Source organism: Myotis myotis, unplaced genomic scaffold, assembly GCF_014108235.1.
Source record: "Myotis myotis isolate mMyoMyo1 unplaced genomic scaffold, mMyoMyo1.p scaffold_m19_p_11, whole genome shotgun sequence".
Lineage (NCBI taxonomy): Eukaryota > Metazoa > Chordata > Mammalia > Chiroptera > Vespertilionidae > Myotis > Myotis myotis.
This window is the reverse complement of record NW_023416315.1, coordinates 5,928,134-5,950,174: the sequence shown is the minus strand read 5'-3', so window position 1 is coordinate 5,950,174 and position 22,041 is coordinate 5,928,134. Positions and strand designations below refer to the sequence as shown.

At 43.8% G+C, this 22,041-nt stretch overlaps 1 long non-coding RNA gene across 2 annotated transcripts; it reads left to right on the top strand.

Annotated features, from left to right (window-relative positions):
• Nucleotides 1-277: 277 nt before the first annotated feature.
• LOC118665932 lies at nt 278-21,142 on the top strand. Of its 2 annotated transcripts, XR_004970777.1 has the most exons (4): nt 278-331; nt 3,645-3,838; nt 9,258-9,427; nt 14,704-15,007. It is a non-coding gene; the product is annotated as an uncharacterized LOC118665932 (long non-coding RNA). The 2 variants fall into 2 exon arrangements; XR_004970776.1 differs by lacking the exons at nt 9,258-9,427; nt 14,704-15,007 and adding an exon at nt 19,422-21,142.
• Nucleotides 21,143-22,041: the final 899 nt, after the last annotated feature.

Below are 22,041 nucleotides of genomic sequence, written 5' to 3'. Positions count from 1 at the left end.
AGCAAAATTACAGTTATGAAGTAGCAACGAAAATAATTTTATGGCTGGGGGTCACCACAACATGAGGAACTGTATTAAAGGGTCGCGGCATTAGAAAGGTTGAGAACCACTGCTTTAGAGTAATGGGGTCCTCTCACTTGGCACTGTGAAATGTACATTATTAATGAGATATACATTAATAAAAATATTAAAAGAGAATGTACACCTTACTATGATAAGCACTATTCTTTTTGGCTGTTAATTCTCACCAGAGGGTATTTTCCCATTGTTTTTAGATAGAGAGAAACATCCATGTGAAGAGACACATCAATTGATTGCCTCCCGCATACAGGTACGTGTACTTGACTGGGAATTGAACCCAAGACCCTTCGGTGCACGGGCCAATGCTCTAGCCAGGGCTGATGAGCACTATTTAAAGCAGAGCCCATCAAAGGTTCACTAGCATGGACAAAAATACTTTAAAGTGTAATGAACATTCGAGAGATTAAAATACATGTATATAAAAATGATATATATAGGGTCTGAAAAGTGATTTTTTACTTTATAGCCACCTGAATTAAGTACCTAAAAATGCTTTTGATGCTGTTGAACTTGGTCACAATAAAAACTGTACGTAAATATCCCATTTTTGTTAAATTATGTATATATGTAGAACCATGTATGAAAGTGGTCCCCAGAATACGGATAGTGTTTAACTTGGAACCTCCAGTAGAAAAAGTAGATAGCATTGAGGGGATGCAATTCAGCAGTCACTCAGAGGCTGGTGTGGGCCTTGGGTGCCTAGTTCAGTCATTGTGTGCGTCACAGATAAGAAAAGGAAGTGCAGCCGGACCGGCGTGGCTCAGTGGTTGAGCATCGACCCTTGAAACAAGAAGTCACCATTCGATTCCCTGTCAGGGCACATGTCCAGGTTGAGGGCTCCATCCCCAGTATGGGTCATGCAGGAGGCAGCCAATCAATGATTCTCTCTCATCATTGATGTTTCTATCTCTCTCCCTCTCCCTTCCTCTCTGAAATCAATAAAAAAAAATGTATAAAGACAAAGAAAAGGAAATGTGAAAGAAGGATTGCATAGCTCAGCTTCCATTTGTTACTTAAGGACAGCCTGTAGTGAGAGTGCTTAAGAATAGGATGCTAATAGATAACAAAGAATTTGTGATCGTTAAGACTAAATCTACTTTTAAGACTATTAACTAATTCAGTACACGTCATCTTAGTGGCTAGTTCAAGAATTTGGGTTGATATGCCATTACAGTAGCTTTCTTTGTTAACAAATAAAAACAGCCGAAACTGGTTTGGCTCAGTGAATAGAGTGTCGGCCTGTGGACTGAAAGGTCCCAGGTTCGATTCCGGTCAAGGGCATGTACCTGGGTTGTGGGCACACCCCCAGTGGGAGATGTGCAGGAGGCAGCTAGCTGATCGATGTTTCTCTCTCACTGATGTTTCTAACTCTCTATCTCTCTCCTTTCCTCTCTGTAAAAAATCAATAAAATATTTTTTAAAAAACCCAAAGATTTAAAAAATCATTTGTAAATAATAAAAACTGACTTATTTGTGAGGTGTTTATTTACTTCCAATTATTGTAATCTTTGGGGTGGGAAGGGCAGCTAGAAAAGCCTATACTGACTCAGTCTGCTATATTCCAATTTCTTTTACTATTTTAAAGAAAATAAAGGCCTTGTTACTGGGGTTTGTTTGTTTGTTTTTTGCTGAAATTTGGAATACCTTTCAGGAAGGCAAAATACTTTATTGATATTGAATAATCTAGTTTGTGGTATTTTGGCTTTTGTTTTTGGTGTGATTTTTTTTTTTTAAATAAACTCTTGGGAGGAAAGACTTTAGTCAAGTGATGATCTTGCAGTTGCAAATTTCAAAGATGATGTTGGCCATCTGGCTTCTGATTCCTTCTATTTCTACACACAACAAACTTGTCTTTTCCCTTTAAAAAAAAAAAAGATGCTGTGCCACAAAGCATCTAATCAAATATTAATCAAGTTTATTATTTGAAAAACAAATGAAATCCTACAGCTACAGCCTAGGCGAATTAGCTCATTTCAACATTGCACTCTCAAAATCTTAATGGGTCCCAGGTGTTTGATTATGAACCATACCATTGAAAATGGAAGAAAGAAATCCACATATGCATCAAAAGGCACGTGAGTGATTTGATGAAACTTCAGAACAACCCTCAAAGGTAGTAAGGACAGTGAAGCTTGGAAATGCTAACTGTCTTGCCCACAGTCACACAGCTAGTAGCTTTCCAATAGAGTCCCGATTCCTCTGTGACGCACACACTTCCCACTACCCTGCCTTCTTATTTAGAGATGCTCGTGCGTAAGAAGACACGTTTAGGAGGGAGAGGCTTTCAGGCACAACAACTTCAGGTCCCCTAGCTCAGTTTCCCAAGTACTGCCGGGATCGCTCTTACCACATCTGAAGGGCCATCGGCCAATCTCGGATTAAACCCATCCAAGGAGAGGAGATGCCCTCATTTTCACAGCAGCATGGCCCTTTGCTCAACAGCTATGGTTCTAAGTGAAGTAGAAACTGCATTCGTATGATTTCTCATGAAGCCACTTTTCTCCTCTTGACCAACCCAAAATATAACTCTTATTCCACATGCCAGCCCTTCAAATGTATACCTGTTAAATGCCTCTCTCTCTCTCTCTCTCTCTCTCTCTCTCTCTCTCTCTCTCTCTCTCTCTCTCTTCTCCAAATTAAAGAGCTCCAGATCCTTCAACCATCCTCCAGCACAGTTCCCAGCCCCTTCAGAATACTCACTCACCTGGGCGCACACTATTTTGTATACCTTCATCATTATGGCAGCCCTAATGAGCATTTAGACACACTGTGATTTTAGAACAATCTTTATAAGGACACATCTGTTATTTCTATAAATCTCTGCATCAATAGAAATCTTCATAAGCTGGTTTAGCAATTGGATTTCCTGCTTTTCAGAAACTACATGTCCAGTCAGTACTTAGGCAGGGATGGGGAATGTCTGGCCCTCGGACTGCATAAGGCCTGTAAAATCATTTGGTCTGGCCCTGCCAAGGCATTAGGGTGAGTTAATGAAATGTTTGACCAAATTTGGCAGGCTAATTTTTAAGTTGATAGATTTGTACGGCCCGCGAATTATGTTGTCAATATCCAAATGGCCCTTGGCAGGAAAAGCGTTCCCCACCCCTGACTTAGAGTGACCATTTGGCTAACACAGAAGTCTGTGATTTCTCTGATGATTCTACCGAGTGACTTATTTATGATAATGCTTGAAAAAAACGTAGCTAAATAGCTATACTGACTTCTCCTTCAGGTGACCAGAGAGACCTGGGGGCGGGGGGAAGGCCCAATCCTTTATATTTTTCACCCTTTAGAGAATTTTGACCTAAATGTATACATTAGTTGTCTATTGCTGCAAAACAAATTACCCCAAAACTGTGGGTCACAACATTGGGAGCAGCTTAGCTGATGGTTCTGGTCCGATGTCTCATGACACTGCAGTCAAGATTGCAGATGGCATTCAGTTATCTGCAGGCCCAGTGGGACTGGAGGATCTACTTCCAAGGTGGCTCTCCATTAGGCTGGCAAGGCAGCTGGTTCTTGGTGCGAAGTCTCAGCACCTCTCCCTGTGGATCTCTCCACAGCACTGCTTGAGTTTCTCACAACATGGTGGCTGGATTCCCCCAGAAAGAGATCCAATGGACCGAAGCAAAAGCAGAAACGGCATTCCTGACTTAGTCTCGGAAATCATCCGGTCACCTGCACGGTGCTCTTGGTCACAAACACCAGCTACGCGTCGGTGTGGGAGGAGAGAACACATGAGCTTGAACACCAGGAGGTAAGGACCATCGTGTCGTGTTGGAGGCCAGCTGCCGTAACGTACCTTCCCAAAGCACAGCAGGTCAGGATAGATACCCCGTTCCGTCTACAGGCCACTACCCAAGTCCAAATCCCACTGGTGGTCTTGGAATTGTTTCACAATGCTTGCCTTTCCTCTGGTATTCAGCCTCTCTCTTCCAGATAAATTTCACCAAGTTCCTCCCCCCAAAATAGAACTATCGAGCACTATTGGCTATGTTTCTCAAATGTTTATCTTTGTGCTGAAAGCAAACATAGTTGAGTTTGGGATATTAAATTTGTTACTCTAGGTGCAAATAAATAAGTCACTGATTTGAACATGGGCAACAGCCATTGGCCTAACCAGGGGTTCTTAATCTGGGTTCAGACAGTTACTCTGGACTGCCTATGAGACTGTACGTATGCACACGTGTGCAGTTATCCAGAGGGAGAGTCCATGGCTTTTATCAGCTCCTCAAGGGACCATTCGTAACAACTGCCAAAGCCCCAATAAAATCCAGTCTTCCCTGTAAGGTTTTCCCAGTTAAAGGACATAGATTTATTGAGCTGATTATTACATTATTGCCTAAAGGAGTCCCCAAATAGTTCACTGCCTGCTTTGTGATAATAGGGATAAATTCTTTAAATAGTTCTCCTTTTCAAGTTGTGCTGAAATAAGCTCTGACAGTGGAAGGAAGAGGAGGGACCCCGAGGAGGGAGAGATCCCCGGCCTGAGCATGCAGTGTCCTCTTAGGCCAGTGGTTCTCAACCTTCTGGCCCTTTAAATACAGTTCCTCATGTTGTGACCCAACCACAAAATTATTTTCGTTGCTACTTCATAACTGTAATGTTGCTACTTGTTATGAATTGTAATGTAAATATCTGATATGCAGGATGGTCTTAGGCGACCCCTGTGAAAGGGTCGTTCGACCGCCAAAGGGTTCGCGACCCACAGGTTGAGAACCGCTGTCTTAGGCAGCTCTCCCAGCCATGGCTGCTGCTGTGGCCCCTTCCGGCCATGCCCAGTGGCCAGCAGTACGCAGCCCCTTCCATGAACAGCTTCTCCCACAACCCCTCCAGTGGCACCCCAGTGAGGACCATCAGTACAACTCCCTCCATGAACAGCTTTCCTTCACCACTGTAGCAGCTCTGCACCCTCAGGGAACTTCCCTGATGTGAGATGAGTCACAGTCACCAGACCTCTTCAAGGATGGTCTGTCTCAGCCCTCAGGCAATAGCTGGTCCCTCTATCTGATTTTCTTACATTCCTCAGCATTCTCTTTGCTCCTTACCTGCCATCTCCCTACCTTTCCAATTCCCTGTTATGGGTAGGAATCTTGTATTTAACCTTCCATATTCAGCATATTGTTTCTGTCTCCTAACTGGCCCCTGACTGACACAGAATTGCATCAGTAGTGATCCTAGGAGACAGACACACAGGCACTTGGAGGATTGCTGTGGCCGTGCCCTTTGGCCGCGCTCCTCCCCAGTGGGAAATGAGGTAGTTCATCCAACTCTCATCTGTGGTTAACAGCAATGATGAGCCAGCTGAAGCCAGGGATTGCCCAAGCGGTGGCCGCACTGGACCATCATGGCAGTTAAGGTGTCTATAAGGACAGGGGTAGGAGATCGATTCTTCTGAGAGCACCTTAGTCCTCATAGGAAGAAAGTGACGAGCTCGTGTCTTTCAACTCTCAGCTCAAGTCACAGTCAGAGACCAGAATGCTTCCCTGACAGTCCCTGACAGCTATAAGGAACCATTTAGTTCTCTCGGGCACAGCAGTAATATCGTTGAAAATCAAGCACAACATTTTAACTTAAGGGTTGCTGAATTACAGCAATAATTGAATGCACAGACCCATCACATTTTCGTGACAGGGTATTACACAGGGAAGACTGGGATCCTGATCACTGGAGTGGGGACATCTGCTTGGACCCAGATGACACTGACAATCTGGAAACTACGTCACTCTCAGCCTCTTCTGTCAGTGGATGTAGCCAGCCCTTTGTTGGAAAACTCTGTGATAACCTCACTTGGGGGCAGTTTCTTAAAAGAGGATCTTTATTCTCCTCCAGACCCACCAGCCCTATAACCTGACTTAAATTTCAGCATGCTCAGGGGCAAGTGCACACTGTGTGTGACCCAGGAAGAAATAGCTTACACAGAAAATAATGGTAAACTCTGCTAATATGTCTCAGCAGAAATCAGGGACCTGCGTGGCAATGTACTCTGAATGTGAGATCGAGGAGGGTGACATATGACACTAGATTGGGGCAATTAACTGATACGAATACACTTACTAGAGATTCCAGATTTAATGTGTTAGTTCATGAAGCTAAAGGTAACTTAGAATTGATTGACTGACTGACTGATTGATTGATTGGTTGACTAAGTCTGGGACCCATGGCCTACATGTAATTTAACTGCGATACCAGAGTTTTCCTGACACAATGTAGATCAAGGAATCCCGGGGCCAGGCAGATAGGCATGTTAAACCGAACCATGTGTGTTACCTGCACATCCACTCTACCCCGCCAACATTCCATGAGAAGACCCAGAAAATATGTTAGTGAGGGGAGTACCCCATCCTTATGGAGCTCTGGGGTTGCTCTCAGTGGCAGGCCTGGTATGGCCAAAGGGGATGCTGCCATTGGGATGAACTCCCCAGTTGAAGTGCCAGTTGGGAGACATAGCCGGAAAGGGTGGGGTCTGTTTTATAGGATGCCCTGTGTGCTTTCAGTCAGAGACCATTACGTGCAGAGAGGCATGTGGGTCGTTAGCTCAACTGCAAAAACACTCTGTCCACCACTGGCGTTAAGAATGGCTGTGCTGTTCACTATTGCGGAGGACACAAAGAGTAGTAAGATGTAGCTGCCTCCAAGGAGTTTGCAATTTAGTTGGAAAAAAATAAGCATGTAAGTGACTGTAAGAGACAAGGGAGTAAGGGAGGTGCCCCAGGCGTTTCTGCGACCCAGCTCATCTCAGCCAAAAGCAGAGGAGGAAAGTGAGGGGAAGTGTGTCATCTGCCATGTCAAAGTGGGCTGGGCGATGTGCAAAAGGCAAATAGTAATTTACATGATTCTTGCTTTCCTTGGCCTTTTCCAACCTTTCCTTACACTTCCCCCAGAGTTTCTGTTCATCAAAACCCCACCCCTGCCCTTCCCCGGCCCAGCTGGGATGCTCAGTTCAGCCTCCAGCTGCGCCGAGGAGATAAGACAGGCCCCACACTACCAGGCTGGCATGTGTGCCTTCTCGAGGCCTGCCTTTCACTGCGCCATTCTTTTTTTTTTTTAATTGATTTCAGAGAGGAAGGGAGAGAAATGGAGAGATAGAAACATCAATGATGAGAAAGAATCATTGATGGGCTGCCTCCTGCATGCCCCCTACTGGGGATCAAGCCTGCAACCCGGGCATGTGACCCTTCCGTCCTCAGGCCGACGCTCTATCCACTGAGCCAAACCAGCTAGGGCTCCCTGCGCCATTCTTAAAGAGCCTCACCCTCACCCACTTTCCACCATCCTGCCAGGTTCACCTCCAGTAACTACAATTTTGTTGTTGTTGTTAACCTTCCCCGAGGATATTTTTTCCCCATTGATTTTTAGAGAGAGTGGGAGGGAGGGAGGAGGGGATAGAGAGAGAGAGAAACATCGATGTGAGAGAGATACAATTGATTGGTTACCCCCCGCACGCGCCCCAACAGGGGCTGGGGATTAAACCTGCACCCCAGGTACATGCCTTTGACTTGGAATTGAACCCGAATCCTTTGGATGCAAGGGCAACGCTCTAACCATTGTGCACACCGGCCAGGGCAACCATTTCTTTATGTTAGTAGTGCCTTCTTTATTAATTGTGTTAAGATTCCGAGGCCAGATCTTGGATCATGAGAATAATGGATTGGTTTGATTGACAAGGAAGAGGGAAGAGGAATGACAGCTAAGTCAAGTACTTTAAATACTGTACACTAGAAACCCATTTCACTCACTCATTTATTCATTCATTCATTCAAAGCATTTTGCACTCCAAAGATTTTATGCTTTTAATGTTTTATTGAAAAATATTGCTAAGATCTGGAAACAGCCTAAGTGCCCATCAGTAGAGGAATGGATTAGAAAACTGTGGAACATCTACACGATGGAATACTATGCTGCTCTAAAAAGGAAGGAACTCTTACCATTTGCAACGTCATGGATGGAACTGGAGAGCATTATGCTAAGTGAAATAAGCCAGTCAATGAAGGAAAAATACCACATGATCTCACTCATTCATGGATAATAGAGACCATTATAAACTTTTGAACAATAATAGATACAGAGGCAGAGCTGCCTCAAACAGATTGTCAAACTGCAGCGGGAAGGCCAGGGAGGGTTGGGGGGCAGGAGGTAGGGGGGTAAGAGATCAACCGAAGGACTTGTATGCATGCATATAAGCATAACCAATGGACATAAGACACTGGGGGTTAGGGGAGGCTAGGGGACTGTCTAGGGCGGGGGGAAAGAATGGACACATATGTAATACCCTTTGTAATACTTTAAGCAATAAAAAAAGAAAGAAAAATATTTCCAAACTTTATGCCTAACAATTTTTAAATAGTTGCATAATTGGTCAAGAGAAAAGGCCAAAGTTCTTAAGAAAAATCTTGGCTGACTTCACATTTCTTTCCCCTTCTTAATTTCTTTCTTTGTGTATTACTCCTCATGACTCCCTAGGGTTTGAAACTAGGTTGAGTCTTTGAAATAGCAAGCTGGCTTTGACCAAGAAAACTTGTTAAATTCCAGGCTTTAGGGAGTCATGGGACAGCTTCTTGAGTATAGTCTCTGTAATACTCATTGGTAAAGAATGCAGGATTTTATCTCCCCGAAGGGGTTTATGTTTCACAACTTTGACGTTGCCCAGTGCAAAATGCTCAGTTCTGTTGCAAGAAGCTGCACCTAAGATCACTCCAGAAGGAAAGCAACACAACTTAACATTAGCAGGGTGCCTATTACCAATGTGGGGGGTGCTAGGTGCTTTCATCTAGTGAGCTCTTTGAATCCCTTCAAGATAAACCCTAAGCCCCCACTTTCAAACTCACCCTGCCCCATCCTTAGCTGTTTTCTCAATGCTTCCCAGTGACATCTACTGCATTTACCATGTGGTAATTGTCTTTCTGTAAGTCCGTCTCTCTCACCAGACTGTGAGCTCCCCTTAACCCTATTTTCATCACTGCTGCCCAGAACAATTTCTGCTGTATAATAACAATAAATATTATTGACTAGATGATAATACTCATTTTACAGAGAAGGGAAATGAGCTATAGAGAAGTTAAGTAATGTGCCCAAGGTCACAATAATCGATAGAGCTGTTGATACAAAAGCCCACAAAATTGATGGCATTTCTGTTTGTTTCTATTTAACACTGCCTCTAGCTTCCGTTTCTGTAGGATTTTGGTGTTACCGTCTATGTCCTCTTTCATGGTGCCGTAATAGACAGCGGAGTATCTGGGAGAACTCCCAGATGGAAACCTGGCCACACTGAGGAGCTGTATCCCGGGGTTAGCAGAAACTGTTGGGGGAGGAGCATCATTCTTCAGACATCTGCTAGGAATCCCAGGTAGCTAAAAGCAGCATCCCCCAATTAACTTGCTGGTTATCCACCCAGAAGAACAACCACAGGAATCTCAGCATTGTGCCTGATTCTTATCTCTAATACATTTTCTCTGTCATTTAATAACTGGCCATATTGCAGGCATTTTCCTGCTAACTCTTCAGCCAAACTCAGTATTTTAATCTATTATTTATTATTGCACAAATGACTGGAATCTCCTATAATTATGTGCTTATAGCTTTTTATTTTGTCTATGAAAGTCATTCTTTGGTTAACATAGCCATTTCTTATTCACTCTTGTCCCAAATTGCAGCTTATAGAGTAGCTCTTCAGGAAGGGAAAATCGTGGGGCTCCGCCCTTATAAACCCCTACATTTGTGAGGACGCCAAGGGACCTACGAAAATAAAGGAGCTTCAGGGAGGAAAAGAAAGCCCAGCATAAGTGGGTGCTTTTTCTCTGTTCAAATGAGAGATGATCTTTGCTCCCCACCATTTTTGTATCTATGGAAGCTTCTATTTTATTTTTATTTTTTTTTTTTTATTTTTTTTTATTTTTTTTTTTTTATTGCTTAAAGTATTACAAAGGGTATTACATATGTGTCCATTTTATCCCCCCGCCCTAGACAGTCCCCTAGCCTCCCCTATCCCCCCATGTCTTATGTCCACTGGTTATGCTTCTATGCATGCATACAAGTCCTTTAGTTGATCTCTTACCCCCCTACCTCCTGCCCCGCAACCCTCCCCGGCCTTCCTGCTGCAGTTTGACAATCTGTTTGAGGCAGCTCTGCCTCTGTATCTATTATTGTTCAAAAGTTTATAATGGTCTCTATTATCCATGAATGAGTGAGATCATGTGGTATTTTTCCTTCATTGACTGGCTTATTTCACTTAGCATAATGCTCTCCAGTTCCATCCATGACGTTGCAAATGGTAAGAGTTCCTTCCTTTTTAGAGCAGCATAGTATTCCATCGTGTAGATGTACCACAGTTTTCTAATCCATTCATCTACTGATGGGCACTTAGGCTGTTTCCAGATCTTAGCTATGGTGAATTGTGCTGCTATGAACATAGGGGTGCATATATCCTTTCTGATTGGTGTTTCTGGTTTCTTGGGATATATTCCTAGAAGTGGGATCACAGGGTCAAATGGGAGTTCCATTTTCAGTTTTTTAAGGAAACTCCATACTGTCTTCCATAGTGGCTGCACCAGTCTGCATTCCCACCAGCAGTGCACAAGTGTTCCTTTTTCTCCACATCCTCTCCAGCACTTGTCGTTTGTTGATTTGTTGATGATAGCCAGTCTGACAGGTGTGAGATGGTACCTCATTGTTGTTTTGATTTGCATCTCTCGGATGATTAGTGACTTTGAGCATGTTTTCATATGTCTCTTGGCTTTCTGAATGTCCTCTTTTGAAAGGTGTCTATTTAGGTCCTTTGCCCATTTTTTGATTGGATTGTTTATCTTCCTTTTGTTAAGTTGTATGAGTTCCCTATAAATTTTGGAGATTAGGCCCTTATCGGATATGACATTGGCAAATATGTTTTCCCACACAGTGGGTTTTCTCGTTGTTTTGTTGATGGTTTCTTTTGCTGTGCAGAAGCTTTTTATTTTGATGTAGTCCCATTTGTTCATTTTCTCTTTAGTTTCAAGTGCCCTAGGAGCTGTATCAGTGAAGAAATTGCTTCGGCATATGTCTGAGATTTTGTTGCCTTTGGATTCTTCTAGAATTTTTATAGTTTCCTGTCGTACATTTAAGTCCTTTATCCATTTTGAGTTTATTTTTGTGTATGGTGTAAGTTGGTGGTCTAGTTTCATTTTCTTGCATATATCTGTCCAATTTTCCCAGCACCATTTATTGAAGAGACTATCTTGGCTCCATTGTATGTTCTTGCCTCCTTTGTCAAATATTAATTGAGCATATTGGTTCGGGCCGATTTCTGGGCTCTCTATTCTATTCCATTGATCTATATGCCTATTCTTGTGCCAGTACCAGGCAGTTTTGAGAACAGTGGCTTTGTAATACATCTTGATATCTGGTATTGAGATCCCACCTACTTTGGTCTTTTTCAGGATTGCTGCAGCTATTCGATGTCTTTTTTTATTCCAGATGAATTTTTGGAGAGTTCGTTCTAGATCTCTGAAGTATGCCGTTGGTATTTTAATGGGAAGTGCGTTGAATTTATAGATTGCTTTGGGTAGTATGGACATTTTAATGATGTTGATTCTACCAATCCATGAACACGGTATGTTCTTCCATCTGTTTATGTCTTCCTCTATATCTTTTTTCAACGTCCTGTAGTTTTCTGAGTAGAGGTCTTTTACCTCTTTAGTTAAGTTTATTCCTAGGTAGCTTAATTTTTTTGGTGCGATGGTAAACGGGATTGTTTTTATAATCTCTCTTTCTGAAAGTTCACTATTGGTGTATAGAAATGCCTCGGATTTCTTGGGGTTAATTTTGTATCCTGCTACATTGCCAAATTCATGTATTAAGTCCAGTAGCTTTTTGATGGAGTCTCTAGGGTTTTGTATGTATAATATCATGTCGTCTGCAAATAAGGACAGTTTTACTTCCTCTTTTCCAATTTGGATGCCTTTTATTTCTTCTTCTTGCCGAATTGCAATGGCTAACACTTCCAGTACTATGTTGAACAGGAGTGGTGAGAGGGGGCATCCCTGTCTTGTTCCTGTTCTTAGGGGAAATGGTGTTAGTTTTTGTCCATTGAGTATGATGTTGGCTGTGGGCCTGTCATATATGGCTTTTATTATGTTGAGGTATGATCCTTCTACTCCCACCTTGCTGAGAGCTTTTATCAAAAATGGGTGTTGAATTTTGTCAAATGCTTTTTCTGCATCAATTGATATGACCATGTGGTTTTTTTCTTTCAATTTGTTTATGTGATGTATCACGTTTATTGATTTGCGGATATTGTACCATCCTTGCATCCCTGGGATAAATCCTACTTGGTCATGGTGTATGATCTTTCTGATGTACTGCTGGATCCGATTTGCTAAGATTTTGTTGAGGATTTTGGCATCTATGTTCATGAGGGATATTGGCCTGTAATTCTCTTTCATTGTGTTGTCTTTACCTGGTTTTGGTATTAGGGTGATGCTGGCTTCATAGAATGAGCTTGGAAGTGTTCCTTTCTCTTGAATTTTTTGTAGTAGTCTGAGGAGGATAGGTTTTAGTTCTTCCTTGAATGTTTGGTAAAACTCCCCTGTGAAGCCGTCTGGTCCTGGGCTTTTGTTTGCTGGAAGGGAAGCTTCTATTTTTAAAAGTTGCTTGTTCACAAATTCTTCAGACTTTTATGTGAAGAATCTGAGAGTGATATTCAAGTTATGGATCTCCTATTTACTATTACATTATTAAATTTCTTATTAGAAGTGCTTAGTGTCATATTTTCAAGAGGAAATATACACAGTTTGTAACACAGGAAACGGACGAAATGCACCAGGAAACTCATCATTGCTGTGGTTACCCACTCGGCCACTGGGTGGCTCCACTGCTTCACTCCACTCTCTGTCTCCCATGGAAGTTTCCAGGAACACAGAGGAAGAGCAAGGCTTTATTTACAGAATGCTTAACTGGGAAATGATGCAGCACTTACATTCTAGATATTTTATTCAGAAGCAGTTCTGCTCATGTATGCATTATTTTCTTACGCTCTTTGATAACTGGGCGTTTGACTTGCCAAGAAGAGGGGCAAACCTCTATTTGTCCCTTAATATCTCATAATTTCCTATTCCAATGTTTTCATCAGAAACAAAATTTCTTCCTGTGTGACATCTTGGCTAGCTTCAGAGCTGTCATTTCCAGAGTCCTAAAGTAACTCAAGTGAAAACAACAACAAAACGTTACCATTAGCCCTAGCCAGTTTTGCTCAGTGGATAGAGCCTTGGACTGCAGTCCCAAGGGTACTGGGTTTGATACCTCAGTTGCAGGCTCCTCCCAGGCTCTGGTCGGGATGCATGCAGGAGGCAACCAATCAATGTGTTTCTCTAACATTGATATTTCTCTGTCTTTCCCTCTCTCTTCCATTCGCTCTAAAAATCAATGGAAAAATATCCTCAGGTGAGGATTAAAAATAATAATTTTTAAAGTTATCTCTAGACAGGAATAGAATAAATTCTCCTTTTGGGAAGGTGGAAAGTTGTGTTGGCGTTGGCCTCTCCCTGTACAGATGTCATGTGCTCTGGTAGGGGCTAGTGAATAGAAGAAAGGCAAAGTAACCCACACCACAGATGTGCAATTGGCCTCAGCGTAAGGGTTCTTTAAGGCTACTTCTCCCTAAGGTCACAGATCTACACCTTGGGTCTGGCCATTATTTAGAAACTTGACCTCCATTTATATTTCAGTATGCCATGACACTAGCATTTTGTGCCTTTATGATAAACTTTTTCTCCATCCTGCCTTCTTTTAGTGTAATATTTCTCCCCCAAACCTACCGTTTTCTTCTGTGTTCTTTGTTCCATTTGCAATCTCTTATCCCCATTTTTAAAAATATATTTTGTATTGATTTTAGAGAGGAGAGGAGAGGGAGAGAGAGGTAGAAACATTGATGATGAGAGAGAATCATTGACTGGCTGCCTCCTGCACACCCCACACTGGGGATCCAGCTGGCGACCCAGGCATATGCCCCAAACGGGAATCAAACTTTTACCTCTTGGTTCATAGGTCAATGTTCAACCAGTGAGCCACGTCAGCTGGGCTCCTATCCCCATTTTAATTTTTTTCTTTTTTGCCGTCCCTTTTCATTTGCTAGGTTGAATGTATAATTTTTGAATGAGAGTCATTATTTAAAAAATTCTATTTTAGCCCTGAATCATTCCATCAGAGGACAGGAATTCCAGAAATCTAGCATAAATGGTTCAGAATTTGAGGCGCCCCTGGATGTGAATACAATTCAATACTTGAGCTAGGAATCACTATCATTTAATAAATTAGCTGTGTAACGGGTTTACTTATCTTCCTGGGGAAACTAATGAATGGTGGAATCGGATGACAAACATTTGAATTCAAACAGCAGTGAAATTGGAGAGAGATCATATTTTTGATTCTACAAACTATAAATAGAGGAACTAAAATCTGAACTTGCTGTAGATGATAGAACTCTGAGTGAAAAAGTAGAATTTAAATATCACGTTCACTGTCTCAGGAAAAAAATGGTCGTAAGTTAGAGAATACATCATATTAAATATATTCAAGTAGGTAAGGAAGAAGAAGTAATGGGGGATCTTGAGTCTCAGGGTTGGGAATGATTTAATGTCATGGAATTCACAGAGTTCTCTGCAGAAGGCGGGGGAGAGGAGTAAAGAATATAATTGCTGACCAGGGAAAGGGGTTAATCTCAGCCATCATCAGACCAAGAGAAGATAAATCTACAAAACCCTAAAAGCCCAGGCAGCTCACAGCCATCCTTCAGGTCGGTCAGATCCCTTTTCTGTCTGTCCCATATGTCAATAGTGCTCTCTCTCCTGTCAAAAACAGGGATATTTCCAGAGTGTGGGATCCAAGCGGCAGCAGCTACCCCCACCGCAGCGGCTTCCCTCTCTCCCAAGGCTGCTGGGGTTAGACATGTGTTTTTTTCAATGAGACTGGGCCCCACGGGACACTAGGTTATATGTAGGTTACATTTGAGTTATATTTGAGTCTCAGATAGGGCTAAATCTGAAATACTCTTTGTCCATAAATAGACTTGTGTCGATAAAGATTTAGATTAAAAATATACTTAAAGCCCCGGCCAGTGTTGCTCAGTATGGCCAGCATTGTCCCATGCAACTGGTTCAATTCCCAGTCAGGGCACATACCTAGGTTTCGGATTCGATCTCTGGTGGGGCTCATACTGGAGGAAACCGGTTGCTGTTTCTCTCATATCAATATTTCTCTCTCTCTCTCTCTCTCTCTCTCTCTCTCTCTCCCTCCCCCTCCCTCCTTCTCTCTCTCTCTCTCTCTCTCTCTCTCTCTCTCTTTCTCTCCGAAAATCAATAAAAACATATCTTCCAGTGAGAATATTTTAAAAATGTATTTAAATATTCCCAAATAATTAATGTATCTGTGCAAATATGCAGGCCCGTCTTGCAGCAACTTGAATCCACTGTTCTTCCTTCCTCTTTATTTTAATAATGAGGTGTTTCCAGAATGCAGAAAACTATAAAGAATTTTATAGCGAACTTGCAGGTACCTATCAGCCAATTCAAAGTGTAACATCTTCCTTATTTGCCTGAGCACCTTGCTTTGAATTTTTAAAAAACAATGAAAATATTTCAGGTGCAGATGAAATCCCAGTGCCCTCTCTCCCAAGCCCAGTCCCCATTATCCTTCCCTGTAAGTAATCACCAGCGTGAATCTGGCGTTTATCATTCCGTGTATGTTTTTATAGTTTGACAACAAAGGCATGAATTCCTAAACAACATATATATATATATATATATATATATATATATATATATATGAAAATATTTTAACCTTTTATAAAATAGCAACATACTGCATATAGCCTTCTGCAATTTGCCTTTTTTTTTTTTACTTAACATTGTATTTTTAAAGTTGTCTGTTTTGTGACATTAAACTTCATCCATTGCATGTGAAAGGCATGTTACTAATCAAATAGCAGGGCTCTGAGTCGGTAGATCTCATGGCCCAGCAATACTCACAATCTCTTTCTCACCTCCCCGCCCCCCCCCCCCAGTCTTTCATTTCCCTCATATTTATTCTTACCTCCTCCTACTCAGAACTCCACTCAGATTCTCTCACCCCATCTCCTTCCCCATAACTCTTTCCTCACCATAAGTGTCATCTTTCCCACTTACATTTACTTGCAGCTACCCTGATATGTAGGCTTATTTTTTTAAATATATTTTTATTGATTTCAGAGAGGAAGGGAGAAGGAGAGATAGAAAGATGAATGATGAGAGAGAATCATTGATCGGCTGCCTCCTGCATGCCCCACACTGGGGATAGAGCCCACAACCCAGGCATGTGCCCTGACTGGGAATCTAACCGTGACCTCCTGGGTCACAGGTTGATGCTCAACCACTGAGCCATCCTGGCTGGGCTGTAGGCGTATTTTGCCTTAAACCCTGGGCAGGTGAACAGAGGCAACACTATCCACCTGTCCAAAAAGATAAGAAGGGTAGATAAGCAGGTGGTGACAGAGCATCCCAGTGAATCTGGACCAGGCCTGGGGACCTGCTGGGCACCCCGGCCAGAGGCGGAGGAGAAGGAACATGGAGGGTGCTCCCTGGAGGCACCAAAGGGAAATGAACTCCAGAAAAGAGTAGAAAACCAAGACTGGAATCCCAAGGAGATCATGTGCCAGTGCCACATCCACGGGGTCGGAGGCAGGACCGAAGTCAGCCTGGCAGGGCCACGTTGACCTTGTGTTTGGTTCTATCAGTATGTGGCTCATGCAGGTGCCAGCAGCTGAGCCGAGAGCGGCCAACACAGGCAGACAGACAGCAGGAGGGTCGGAGAAAAGGTGGTGGCAGAAGGAGACGCCATGGGAGTGGTTGAGGCGTGGGTTCGTAAGTAGCAAAACTGGCAGAGACTGTTGGGCGGAACCAGGCCCCAGGAATGACAGGAAGGCTGGCACAGGTGAGTGTCAGCTGCTGAGCAGGACGGACCAGGTTGGCCAGAACTAGAGCTGAAGTCGTGTTGGGCTTTGACTCAGGTGGAGGAGTTAGGAGAGAGTAGAAGAGATGCAGTAGCAAGCCAAGGCAGTGAATGGTCAGCGTGAAGCGAGACAGGGCAGGCCAGATGGCTGATGCTGTGGAGCCAACTTTCCGGCTGCAATCCAAGAACCAAAATAAACGTTAAGTCCAGCCTGGGGTGTAGCTCAGTGGTGGAGCATCGACTTATGAACCAGGAGGTCAGGGTTCGATCCCTAGTCAGGGCACATGCCAGGGTTGTGGGCTCGATCCCCAGTGTGGGGCGTGTAGGAGGCAGCCGATCAATGAGTCTCTCTCATCATTGGTGTTTCTATCTCTCTCTCCCTCTCCCTTCCTCTCTAAAATCAATAAAAACATATTAAAAATCAAAACAAAATGTTAAGTCCATTTAAGTCAAGGCCAATTTTAATCTGTGCTTTGCTGGTGATACAGGACCTGTAGCTGTATCAATAATGCCCATGCGAAACCCACTCTGAAGTGGGGGCAATTGTCTCTGTTACTATTAGTCTGGCTAGGTTCAACCAAAAGGAAAAGATGAAGGCGGAACCACTCAACACTATATTTTTAAACTGATGCACATTAATCCAGTTTAGGGGATCTTGAGGAAATGTAACTGACAGTGTTGAAATTCACAGAACTTTTCATTGAGACTTCATTTTCCAGGAATAGCATTTCAGTTAGTCACATTTTTATCTTCCACTAAAGTGTACATTTAATTTAGTAGAAATAACTACCAGTTGAATACTAATATAATCTTGTTCTGTATACACAAAATAAAGAAGATGATTATGCATCAAGACTGAATCAAACATAGGTTAAAGTCTTTGGCTAAGAACAAACAATGGGCAAATTCTTAAGTTAGAATTTGTAATTCCATTGTGAATTTAACTAACTTGTTAGTGTAACTAAGAATGTCAGCACATAAAAAAGATAACCCTGGGCCTGGCCGGGTAGCTCAGTGGGTTAGAGCATCATCCTAATATGCCAAGGTTGCGGGATCCATCCCTAGTCAGGGCACATACAAGAATCAATCAATGAATGCATAAATAAGAGGAACAACAAGTCAGTGTTTCTTTCACTCTTTCTCCCTTCCTCTATCTCTTTAAATCCATAAATAAATAATTTTTTTAAAAAGATAACCCTGCCAGGCCAGTGTGGCTTGGCGGTTGAGTGTCAACCTATGAACCAGGAGGTCATGGTTCAATTCCTGGTCAGGGCACAATGCCTAGGTTGTGGGCTTGATCCTCAGTAGGGGGTGTGCAGGAGGCAACCAATAAATGATTCTCTCTCATCATTGGTGTTTCTATCTCTCCCTTCTATTCTCTGAAATTAATAAAGACATATTTTTTTAAATGATAACTGGGTCTCAGTTGTAGCTATAGATTGTAAATTTTGTGTCAGATCAAATTTTTGCCAACAGATACTAATGACTTTACTGAAAACGGGATAGTTAGAATGGAATTGAAAGTGTAAACACACCTAAGTCCATAATGATGTTAGCAAATAACTTCCTTATTATGATATTAGCAAATATTCAGTCTTTAAAATGATCCCTGATATATTCAACAGTTATCACAGAAGCATAATTTTTTAAATGATTTGTCCATGGACATAAGACACTGGGGGGTAGGGGAGGCCAGGGGATTGTCAAGGGCGGGGGGAAAAAAAGGACACATATGTAATACCCTTTGTAATACTTTAAGCAATAAAAAAATTATCTAATTAAAAAAGTAAAATAATTTTTAAAAGAATGATAAAATAAATAAATAAATGATTTGTCCAAAGTTTCTATTCATCCATCCTAGCAATAGAGCCAAGTGTCTGAGATACAACAGCTGCCCTGGGAATCTTGTCCAGCGAGCAAGCTCACTGCTATCCACAGTTATATCTGGTCTTTCCCACCCCCAAGCACACACAGAAGATTGTTGTCATTCTTGGCACCGGGCAGTAGAAGTAGCAAGACATGCGGGCCAGGCGCCAGAGGCGGAATGTCCCTCCACCTGTTTTGTGCTGTAAGACAGACTTCCAGGGGCGAGGCGGTCGGGGGGCTGTGTCCTGGAGCGGCAGCTGAATGCGCCAGCAGGACCCTTGGCAGCAGGGCCTGGGCACTGAGGCTGGGCATTCAGGAGAGCTAAATGCAGAAAAGAAACTTGAGCAAACTGCTTCCTGGTATGCTGAGGACCTGAATGGGAAATGAAGACGTACCAGATTCTCGCTGTTCTTACACAGCCAAGGTCAGGTTTCCAACTCCGATTTATTCTGATATTTCCGCCCAAAAGTGCTTATGGCAATGTACAAAGGCAATAAAAACTCTCTTTTTTTTTCTTTTAGAAAAGTGTTACTGCTGTGTTCCGCTCTCGCTTGCAAAGTTCCCCCCTCCCAAAGTAACAGCTTCATACCACAGTCCAGCACACCCATGGCGGAGCGGTTCCTCTAGGAAGACGGGTGACTTATTCTAAATCTCCAAGGGACAGCTCCTTAGGTGGGAGGGCGGAATGTGCCAGCGCGCTTGTTGACCATGTCCCGTGCGATGTCATGTGAACAAAAAGCTGGGGCTAAAGTCTGGCCTCTCCAGCCTGGCACACACAAACCCCGCCACTCAGCGGGCCCCCTGGCCTGGGAGAACTTGTGGCAGGAAGGGCTCCTCCAGACTTGAGCACGCATTACCTGAGGAGGTGGGCAGGCAGCAGGAGGGGGAGCAGGCGCAGGCTGTTGTGAATTTTGTGCTGTGTGCCCATTGCCTTCTGGAACCCGGGATTACAACCTAGAAGCCTAGCAGTTTGGGAGAATTCCTGCAGCAACTTTCAGTTTTTCAGGAAGCACAAAAGTAATTGTTTACTCAAAATGAAACCTCAAGGATGACTTTTAGTTAGAAAAAAAAAATCTTGACTCTGGCTTCCTCTTAAGAAAATAAATTCGTTATTATGGAACAAATGTGTTTGCCTGTAAACAAAGTCTTTCAAAACAGACCTTCTATGGGGACAGTCCTTTTAAAAGGGGTTTTCAGTGGGAAGTGGAATAAGACATACTGTCCTAGAGAAGTGTTTAAGGGGTGTAATTTTCCCAATTATTTTCATTAAAAACTGACAAACAGTGGCTAACCTCCCATTATACTCCGCATCTAATTCATGGAAGTCCTGGAGACTTGGAAAGACTGCCCGGGAGAGGCCATGGAAAGTTCCAGGCCTCTGCGTCCGCAGGGACTTCCTTGCGGAGTGTCCCGGATCCGAGACCTTGCCTCTTGGCCCGGGCTGCAGGGAATGGTAGCAACCAGTAGAGGCAGACCTTGCTGGGCTGGGAGCTGGGAGCGCTGTCATGGAGCCTGAGCCCCGTCCTGGAGCCTGAGCCCCGTCCTGGAGCCTGAGTCCTGTCCTGGAGCTGGGAGTCCTATCCTGGAGCCTGAGCCCCGTCCTGGAGCCTGAACCCCGTCCTGGAGCTGGGAGCCTGAGCCCCATCCTGGAGTGGCAGATCCTCTAGAGCCCAGGCAGAGCGTGCACCTCACTTCCACGGGGTCGAGAAATGTGGACAACAGCATCTATTACCAATCTCCCTCATTTTGTTGGCAAGAACAAGTGAGCTGTTTCAATGGGCACAGAAGTGCATTTGCTCATTAAACCGGCAGCACTGCTCAGAGACCTATCCTATGCTGGTTGTGTGCTCAGTGCTGCGGTGTAAAGGTGAAGGAGACTCATGGGCCCACAGTCAGGACTGTCCAAAACTGACGTAGGTAAATCATTCTGGACAACAACCCAGCTGGGACCCGGGTTCCTCCCCCTCCCACCAGGGGTGTTGCACCCAAACTTTGCAAGGGACCCGTGTCTCCCTTCCATAGGACCCAAGAACCCCGGGTGCTGGACAGGGAAATCCTGTAAGAAGCTAACACCCAGCCCCAGACTGGATGATTCCAAGAAGTCCGACCACATCCTACCAGCCACGTCTTTCTCATCCGCAGGTATCAGCACCGCGACCAGACACGATACACCTGCTTGCCTCTGTGGATACGGTTGGGACCTTTTGTGACTTGGAGTGTAGCCCCAAGTGTAGTTGCTGGGATGGCTAAGAACCGAGGAGGCATGAGGGATGGTGCTAGGACTCTGGTTTTAGGACTTGGTGTTAGGCCCCAGTGCTTAGATGGGGGAGGCCCAGAAAGTAGGGAAACATCACACAAATCTTCCTCTCAGTCCTAAGCATCGCTGCTTCAGATCCCAGGTGACACAGCAGAGCCCAGAGCACAGGAAGAGGCCCTCCCCTGTCTGGCCATGCTGCTCTGACCCCCGCAGCAGTGACAGCCCTGCCGTTGTCCACGGGGCCGCGCAGGAAGCAGGCCTGACGGAGCCAGAGCAGGAGAAAGGAGCAGGCGAATCTGAGGTTACAGCAGTGGGTGTGTGAGCAAGAATGACACATCCTGCTGGGGACGCCCAGAAGCGGCTAGAGGACACAGAGGTCGAGCGAGCGGAGGTCTGTTGTTACCTCTATAACTTGGACGTCCAAGGAAAGGGGGCCTGATTCACGGAGTCCGGGAGACCTGGACATGCCGTAGCCGAACTGTAGTTGCAATTAATAGGCTAGTGTATAAGTCACCTAGCCCACAGAGTAATGGTGGCTTACAATAAAACAGGAGAATATTGCCATTGCCCAGACTGAGACACAGGCCAAAGAATCTGTATTAGGTTATGCAAAAAGAGAATAATACAGAACGTGAGAAGAATGAAACTTGCTTCATGGGTAGTTTTTTACCACAGTCCCAGCATGTTTTTCCAAGAACTCGGGAGGAAATATGGATGAAAAATAAATGGAGGACTTGTCTTGGGCATTTCCACTGTACTTAAGACTGAGAAAATGTCAGTACCAGTCCAAGGATGAGGGGTGGATGGACGTGGGTACTTTGGGACCACTGCTGAGCCCAGGGTGTCCTTAGCTTTTGAGCCATTTCCAAACCAGTCCTGTCAAC